Genomic DNA, 7,595 nt, shown 5'->3' on the forward strand with positions numbered 1-7,595 from the left:
CTTGAGCTACAGCTCCACTTCTGGCTTTTTGGTGGTTGGTTGGAGATAAATTTCTCACAGAGCCGGGTGCTGGTGGCTCCCACCTATAATCCTAGCTACTAAAGAGGCTGAGAGCTGAAGATAGTGTTCAAAGCCAGCCCAGGCAGGAAAATCTGTGAGACTCTCATCTCCAATAAGGTACTCAGAAAAGGCCAGAAGTAGCGCTGTAGCTTAAGTGGTAGAGCACTAGACTTGAGCACAACAGCTAAGGGACAGCACCCAGTCCCTGAGTGCAAGCCCTAGGACTGGCAAAAAAAAAAGTCTCACTGACTTCCCTAACCAGGCTGGCTTCCAAACCACAATCCTCAGATCTCAGCCTCTTGTGTAGATGACAGGTGTGAGCCACTGGTGCCCAGTGTGATCAATATCTTTTAGCCCATGCATCCCTGTCTCTGAGCTTCCTAGAAGTTTGAGTTATTTGTAGCCAAAAGAATCCTAATTGGGGCTGGGAAGGTGGCTCAGTGGCAGAGTGCTTGCCTTGCATGCATGAGGCCCTGGGTTCCATTCCTCAGCACCACCTAAGCAGAAAAAAAAAAGCTGGAGGTGGTGCTGTGGCTCAAGTGGTAGAGTGCTTGCCTTGAGCTGAAGAGCTGAGGGACAGCGCCCAGGCCCAGAGTTCAAGCCCCACGACTGACCAAAAAAAAAAAAAAAAAGAATCCTAATTACATTTAAAAAAATGGAAAAATATTACTGGAGAAAACACAATATTGCTTTTTTTTCAGAAAGAACAAGCTTTTACGAAGAAGAAATAATTAGTGACAGAAGTCCTAGAAATTAAACCCATGAAATTAAATTACTGCCAGGCTCACATCTGTAATCCCTAGCTACTCAGGAAGCTGAGATCTGAGAATCATGGGTTAAGGCCAGCTGGGCAGGAAAATCTGTGAGACCTTTTTTTTTTTTTTTTCTTTTGTTGGTCCTGGGGCTCAAACTCTGGGCCTGGATGCTGAGCATCTTTTTGCTTGAAGCTAATGCTCTGCTGCTTGAGCCACAGTACCACTTCTGACTTTTCCTGTGATTAATTGGAGAGAAGAATTTCACAGATTTTCTTGCCCACACCTGCTTTGAACCATGCGCAGTCCTCAGATCTCAGCCTCCTGAGTAGCTAGGATTACAGACATGAGCCATTCATCTCTAACTAGTCACCAAAAAGCCAGATGCGGAGCTGTGGTTCAAGTGGTAGAGTGTTAGTCTTAAGCACAAAAGCTCAGGGACAGCACCTGGGCCCAGAACAAAAAGAAAAAATAAATTAGGGCTGGGAAGGTGGATCAGTGATAGAGTGCTTGTCTCGCATGCATGAGGCCCTGGGTTTGATTCCTTAGTACCACATAAACAGAAAAGGCCAGAGTGGAGCTGTGGCTCAAGTGGTAGAGCGCTAGCCTTGAGCTGAAGAGCTGAGGGACTGGCCCAGGCCCAGAGTTAAGACCCACGACTAACCAAAAAAAAAAAAAAAAAAGTGACCAGCTCTGCATTTGATTTTGAGCTTCTCAGGGCTGGCCCCAAAAGGGAAAATTTATGTGACTTCTCCTAGTCAAAAGGGAAGAAACAGCAGTTCCTTAGAGAACTGTGTTTCTGGCAGCTAATTTGTATTTGAGAGCATACGTCATGCTGACAGATGCCAGTCATGCTGACTGACAGATGTCATAATGATCATTATATCATTATGATATAATGGCTTATGGAAACCCTGGGATCAGACTGCCCTTAAGTTAGCTAACACTTCTCAGCAATGTAGCCCCCTGCAGTCTCGCTCTTCCTCATATTCAATTTCTTTATTATTGCATAAGTATTTGCTGAACACCAACCTTCAGTCTGGCTTAAGAATGTGGCATAGCTGGGCGCTGGTGGCTCATGCCTGTAATCCTAGCTACTCAGGAGGCTGAGATCTGAGGATTGCGGTTCAAAGCTGGCGTGGACAGGAAAGTCAGTGAAACTCATCTCCAATAAACTATTCAGAAAAGGCCGGAAGTGGCACTGTGGCTCAAGAGGTAAAGCACTATGAACACAAAAAGGCTCCAGGACAGTGGCCAGGACCTGAGTTCAAGCTCCAGGACTGGCCAAAAAAAAAAAAAAAAAGAACCAAAGGAAGTCTTGTTGTTCTCAGGTAAACTCTAAGTGAATCCTCTAACTTCACATGCTCTGAGTTGACCTCAAAATCCTACTCCTTTTGGAGGTCATAGAGCTGGGTGAGGATATATTATTAAATCCTCCACTAGCTTTGCTGTAGATAACTCTTCTGATAGGTTGGTGGTGATGATAATAGTTGCTTGGATTACTTTTCAGGCACTCAAAGGCTGCTTTTCTTGGGAACATGAACTCCTCATTTGGACTTTGAGGACATCGGAGGAGGAATGAGGGAGTTGACATCTTTACCTTCATATTGGGTCTTGTCCCCTTTCCTGCCTTAACTTTGGGTGAGATGCTACTCTGTACATCAACATGTTGATCCCTGAAATGTTTTGTCTGAAGCTATATAATACAGTGTTAACTTGACCTAGAATTGCCTAATCTCTCTCTTTCCCCATCAAGGTTAAGACATCAGTCACAATGACCCAAAACCCAATGATGTGGAAAGAGGTGGCATCCTGGTTCATGGAAGCTTCCTGATTATTCAAAAAAGAAAATGCCTATCCCTCCACTCTATTAGCGTAGCTCTCCCTTGTGATCCCTATTCTCTGTCTGAGACTCCTCAGCAACATCAAAAAGTTGGATTGTGAGCAAAGCTCCTTTTCCTCCATTCTTTGGCCACTGAATACAGTCTTCCTTTCTCTCAAATGCTCTTCTCATTGTTTTTTTCCATAGGATGAGCTTTGGACCTGTGTTCAGGGACAGCTGTCCTCCGGGAGGTGACCTTCTCCTGAGGGAGACAGACTCTATAAACACATATACCAGGAGGAGGAACCAAGAAGACACGAGGCCAGACTTTGGGTCATCAGATGGAATTTTTTTGGGGGGGGGTCCGGTCGTGGGGCCTGAACTCTGGGCCTGAGCGCTGTCCTTCAGCTCTTCAGCTCAAGGCTAGCGCTCTACCACTTGAGCCACAGTGCCACTTCCGGCTTTTTTCTTTTTGCTTATGTGGTGCTGAGGAATCGAACCCAGGGCCTCGAGCATGCAAGGCAAGCACTCTACCACTGAGCCAGCTTCCCAGCCCCATCAGATGGAATTTTACTGAGTTAATGGGGAGCTATTGGAGGACAATGACTTGGAAAAGGACCCACAGAGACAAAGGGAGAAACAGGAGACCTGGGAGAAGGTTCCTGCCATGGTCCAGGTAACAGATGACCTAGATCAGGCTGATAAGAGCTGTGGAGAGAAGTGATCAGAAGCAGAATGTTTCTTTCTTTCTTTTTCTTTTTGGTCAGTCATGGGGTCTGAACTCGGCACTGTCCCTCAGCTCTCAGCTCACAGCTAGGCTAGTGCTCTACCACTTGAGCCATAGCACCCCTTCTGGCTTTTTCTGCTTATATGATGCTGAGGAATTGAACCCAGGGCCTCATGCATGCAATGCAAGCACTCTACCACTGAGCCATCTTCCCAGCCCCCAGAGTATCTTTTAAATGTAAAACCAACAGGGTTTCTTGGTAGATTGAATTAGAGGCTGCAAGAGACAGGAAAGAGGCAGGATTTTGGCAAGACCAACTGCAGCAATAGATAGTTCTGATCACCAGAAGATAGATAAGGGGCTCACTTAGCTTCCCAGGTTTCATGTAAAATCCACCACCCTTGAGAGAGATTCACACATTAATTAAAAAAAAAGCATTTCAAGGTGTCACAACAGTCTCACAGCTGAAAGTTTTATTAGAGATTTATTTTAGTGTAACAAAATAAGGTAGGGCCAGGTATCAGTGGCTCATACCTGTAATCCTAGCTACTCAAGAAACTAAGATCTGAGGAACAATGGTTCAAAGCCAGCCAGGGCAAGAAAGTCTGTGAGACTCTTATCTCCAATTAACCACCAGAAAAACGGAAGTGGTGCTGTGGCTCAAGTGGTAGAACCTTGAGCCTTCAGCCTTGAGCTGAAGAGCTCAGAGACAGTATCCAGGCCCAGAGTTCAAGCCCCACCACCGACAACAACAACAACAAAAAGACACTTGCTTGGGTTGGAACCGTGGGTGAGAACTATTCAAAACACAGGGACAACAGGTGATTTGGAGACTTTCCTTAGCCAGATTTGCCTTCAGATTCTTTGTTTGGTACCAGTACTGGGGTTTGAACTTAGGGCCTCTTGTTCTCACTTGGCTGACGCTCTACCACCTTCAGCCACACTTCCACTTCAGGCTTTTTACTGGTTAATTGGAGATGAGAGCCCTCAGGTATTTACGTGGCTGGAATGGCTTTGAAATGGGACCTTCAGATCTCAGCCTTGTGAGTAGCTAGGATTATAGGCATGAGCTACTGGTGCTAGACCCAATTTTCTCTTTACCCATTAAGAAGTTTGCAGCTTCTTAGGGTCTCAACGAAGGCAGACACAGATAGCATAGCCTCTGCATATTTCCTGTTCTTTTAACTGGTTGTTTTTTAGTTTCTATTTCCCAGTTTTAATGTGAGAGTCTGGCCCCTTTAATAATTACTCATTTTAACTTCTCTGTCTCCTTATCTATCTACTCTGACTCCACCTGATAGGGGAGGGCTGCGGGTTGCAGGGTGTATGTAAGAGTACATTTGGGGACATGCTGTTTTGGTATGCCCACTAAAACAATGCAAGGATGCCAGGTTTTAAGCTTACAAAAAAGGTCTATGCTGAAGATGAAATTGGGGAGAAATCAACACTTGGGTGTGGTTTAAAGTCGTAAGTGTGGTGAGCTCACTTTGAGGGTGAAGAGGACTAACGCTGGTTCTATTACGCCATCATTTGTGGGGTTTTGTGTGTGTGTGTGTGTGTATTGGTACTGAGGCTTTTTTTTTTTTTTCTGTCAGTCATGGGGCTTGAACTCTGGGCCTAGGTGCTGTCCCTACACTCTTTAGCTCAAGGTGAGCGCTCTACCACTTGAGCCACAGCACCACTTCTGGTTTTCTAGTGGCTTATTAGAGATAAAGTCTCATGGACTTTCCTGCCCGGGCTGGCTTTGAACCTCGATCCTCAGATCTCAGCCTCCTGAGTAGCTAGGATTACAGGCATGAGCCACCGGTGCCCAGCCTCAAGGTTTCTTTTATGGTACAAAGTTCTAAAATTATATTGTGGTTGTCGCTCTACGATTACACTAAAAGGCAATAAAATGTGTACTTTGTTTTACTGCTGGCATTGGGGTGTAAACTCAGGGCTGGGTACTGTCCATTTTTTACTCAAGGATAGTACTGTACCATTTGAGCCACACTCAATATCCAGGTATTTTTTGGTGGTTAATTGACAGTAAGTCTCATGGCCTTTCCTGCTTGGGCTGGCTTTGAACCAAGCTCCTCAGATCTCAGCCTCTTGAGTATGAGCCAAAGGTGCCTGGCTCACTCTGAATATTTCTTAAAGTCTAGAGTCTAGTTAGATGTGGGGGTACATGTCTGTGTCCTTTAAATGGGTGGATTACATCTCAATAAAGCTGTTTTAAACAGTAATGCTGGACTGGGATCCAGTGGCTCACACCTGTAATCCTACTAAGGAGGCTGAAATCTGAGGAGCGTGGTTTGAAGCCAGTCAGGGCAGGAAAAGGCTGTGAAACTCCAATTAATCACCCCCACTTCCCCCCAAAAAAGTCAGAACTATAGCTCAAAGCATTATCCTTGAGCACAAAAGCTCAGGGACAGTGCCCTGAGTTCAAACTCCTTGACAGACACCAAAAAACAAAACAAACAAAAACCCCACAGTAATGTTGGGCTGAGGACAATTCAGTAGTACAGAGTTTGTTCAGAATTTGTGAGCCTTCAAGTTTGACTCCACCCTTTCCTGGGACTGGAAAAAAATAGCAGCAACGTTAGAATTGTCAGTTGTGGCAAACATGTTATTTTAAGATGTTAACAGAGGAAATTAAGTGAATTTAGAGTATTCTAAATTTTCTGCAAATCTAGAAGATTGGCAAAAGGTAAGCCCAGTCATAGGCAGAAACGGCTTGAGCACAGGGAGAGCCTAGGACCACAGTGGCCCCCAGGGGAGAGACACTCAGCTGGCCAGATGTGGATTTACTACGCACTGGGGCTGTATCAAATGACCACAAACTTAGCCGCTTTAAACAACACAAGTTTATTATCTTACTATTCTTGCGAAGATGGTTTCACTGGACCAGCCTTCTCAAGGGGCTACGCTCTTGAAGGTCTGGGGCAAAAAAAGTGTACTTTTTGCCTTCCCCAGCTTCTCTAGGACACCTTGGCATACAGCCCTTTCCTTCATCTTCATAGCTGGCAATGTCCTCCCCTTTCTTGCTGGGGGGGCCTCTCAACTTGATCTCTTTCACTCATAAGGACCACTGAGAAGAGCCTGGTCCCACATCAATCACCCCAAATAATCTCAGAACTCACTATCGTTTGTCTGCAAGTTCTCTTATACCATGAAGGTACTGTTCACAGGCCTGGAGCTCGGCACGTGGGTATCTTTGTGAACCATGATTCTGGCCACTCCCCAGTGACATTGGTGAAGCTGTGAGATGAAGTCAGCCTTGAACAGGTGGAGTCTGTAGTTGCTGCTGGACACCAGGGGCAGGAATCCTAGGCAGCCATCCACCATCAAACACGGACACTCCCCACTTCCCAAGACAGCCTGGAATGGTGGTGTGCGCCGCTGATCCCAGCTAGCTACTCAGCAAGTAGAGGGAGGGAGATCCCAAGTTCTTGCCCAGGCAGATTTAGTAAGACTTTAATCTCAAAAACAAAAAAGCACAAATAAAAGGACTGGGGAAGGGGAGGGGTCGCAGGGGGTTGTGCGGCTTAAGTGCAAAGCCCTGGATTCAGTCCCCACTATTTGAGGAGAGGGGGAATAGTCATTGGGGCTACAAAGGTGACCATGGTATTCCTTTTCATTTCTAAACATTTCTAGAACCAAGGTATTTTTTAATCAAAGACACTTTCCAGTTTTATCTGGAAGGATTTTCTTTCTTCCTAACAGTCAGGTCTGACAACAAAGATGGCCTCTTGGGCAAGTCAAATTCTGGCATAGGCTGGCACTAAAAGGACCTAAATATAGAAGATGAAGGCCTCACAAGAGTATCGAGACCCCCACTCAGCCTCAAACCGCCCCTCCCTCCCTGACTCTCCTTGTTTCTAAGCTGGTCCCTGCTCCTCTGGGACTCCTGGGTAGCCTCTTAACTCTGGTACACAGATCTCCTGCAACTAACCGTCTCCACAAAAGCCACACAAGATCAGCTGTTACCCCAGAAAGGTCAAGAAGGTGTCTTCTCTCTTCAGGAGTGCCCGAGTCACAGGAGTGAGGCTGCTCAGGGGTTTTCAGCTGATGACATACTAGCAACACTTGGAGAGCTTCTAAGAGCCATTATCACCTGGGCACCAGCCAGCTCCCTCAGTCCCGTACAGCCACTTGGTTCAGCCACAGGGACACAGCAGAATAATCAATCTAACTTGGTACAAATTAGGTGGGGTATAAGGCAATACTGGTTGGGGAAGAACGTGTTAGTCCA

The sequence above is a fragment of the Dipodomys ordii genome, unplaced genomic scaffold (genome assembly GCF_000151885.1).
Source record: "Dipodomys ordii isolate 6190 unplaced genomic scaffold, Dord_2.0 Scaffold14, whole genome shotgun sequence".
In the NCBI taxonomy this organism is placed as follows: Eukaryota; Metazoa; Chordata; class Mammalia; order Rodentia; family Heteromyidae; genus Dipodomys; species Dipodomys ordii.